This window comes from Lutra lutra, chromosome 5 (genome assembly GCF_902655055.1).
Source record: "Lutra lutra chromosome 5, mLutLut1.2, whole genome shotgun sequence".
NCBI classification, from domain to species: domain Eukaryota; kingdom Metazoa; phylum Chordata; class Mammalia; order Carnivora; family Mustelidae; genus Lutra; species Lutra lutra.
In genome coordinates this window covers 19,405,416-19,407,185 of record NC_062282.1, presented here as the reverse complement: position 1 = coordinate 19,407,185, position 1,770 = coordinate 19,405,416, and the positions used below count along the sequence as shown (strand labels likewise).

General features: G+C 38.0%; 1 non-coding gene across 1 annotated transcript; it reads right to left on the bottom strand.

Moving 5' to 3' along the window:
* Window positions 1–1,154: 1,154 nt before the first annotated feature.
* Window positions 1,155–1,223, bottom strand: LOC125101470 (small nucleolar RNA SNORD66). The gene has a single exon (XR_007127868.1). It is a non-coding gene; the product is annotated as a small nucleolar RNA SNORD66 (small nucleolar RNA).
* Between the last annotated feature and the right edge of the window lie 547 nt (window positions 1,224–1,770).

Genomic DNA, 1,770 nt, shown 5'->3' with positions numbered 1-1,770 from the left:
TCCTAGTATGGAGAGTTGAAGAAAAACAGAAGAGGCTATGCAAAAAGGCCAACAACAAGTCTCTTTGCCCAAAGGAATCAAAGTAATTCCTTACCATGTTTCAACAGACGAGATGTCCATAGCACTGGTTTCAGACTTTAACTCAGCAAAGCATCCCTGATCTACCAAACAAGAGAAAAGTTCAAATCACTTACAGTTGGCAGGGTCTCTAGGTGTGGTCCATCCTTGATCACAGTGATGGGACTACAGAGACACCAAATCAAACCAAATCTGCAATTAATAAGAATAGATTATATTTGAAAAACTATTTTAGTAAGAAGAAAACTCCAAAAAAATATCTGCAAGCATCTTAAAGATCAGGCATATGGGAGCTTTCCTTTTTTGGGGGGATTTTCCTACAGTCTGTTGATACTTGGTAGGGGCAGTTCCCCCTTGCAATTCCGCCTAACACTAAGGAAGGGTATATGTTCAGGATTGTTTTGATCCTTGTGTACAGAATATAAACTAGTATGAGGTAAATATAAATTCTGAAGGTCAGTCAGTGCATCATGGACGTATTAGTCAAGGTTCTCCAGAGAAACAGAACAACAGAATGTGTTTAGAGGAAAATAGATTTATTTTAAGGAATTAGCTCATGGGATTATGGAGGCTGACAAAGTCTAAAATTGGCAGAGTAGGCCAGCCAGCTGGAGAACCAGGGCAAATCTCATATTATAGTTCAAGGCTGAAGACCAATTGTTGGAAGATTACTTTCTTGTTTGGGGAAACTCGGTCTTATGTTCTATTTGGTCCTTCAGTTGATGGGATGAGACCCACTCAAATCATGGTGGGCAAACTGCTTTACTCAAGATTCATAATTTCAATATTAATTTTACCCCAAAACATTCCCAAAGAAACATTAGAATACTGTTGTTTATATTTTTTTAATAAGATTTATTTATTTATTTATTTTAGAGCGAGAAAAAGAGCATGAGCGGGAGGAAGAGGTTGAGCAGAGGGGGAGGGAGATGAGCTGGGAAAGAATCTCCAGCAGACTCCATGTTGTGCATGAAGCCTGACTCAGGGCTCAATCTCATGACCATGAGACCATGACTTGAGCTGAATCCAAGAGTCAGACACTTAATCCACTGAGGCACCGAGGCACTCCCAGAATACTGTTTGACCACATATCTGAACACAGTGGCCCAGACACATTTGACACAAAAAATTAATTATCACCACAGATATGAAGATTTTTCTTGTCAGTCTCTCCTCCCTAACGTGGTGTGACTCATGTAGTCATGTCCTTAGGATTACCCGGGGTCTTACCTATATAGTCAGAATTCCAGACACTTCTACTTACTATTCTAATTCATTAAACCTCAGATAATGGACATGAATTTACAATTTTAGTCAGTCTCCCAGGGGGCATACAGATAAAGATGGTCATGCACCTTCCTTTGAGAAACAATGTTAGTGATTTTCTTTTGACATTCAGTATTTAATTAATGCTTTATGGAGTCACGGAGATTTTAAGCACCTACAATTGCCCATCACACTCATGTTTAATAGTCTGGAAATAACATGTCATGATCTATAATATTTTTTGAATCCATTAGTTTCTTTTACATTTTTTTTCATCAGTAATTTACTGGGTTCATTACACTTACATTTTTTTTTATCACTCTGTGTAGTAAGACCTATTAAATGTGAACCCTAAATATCATCCCCTGTAGATACCCTTTGAGCTGCCTTATTTATTCAGTGTTCGTTTAAAACTGTCAGTGAATG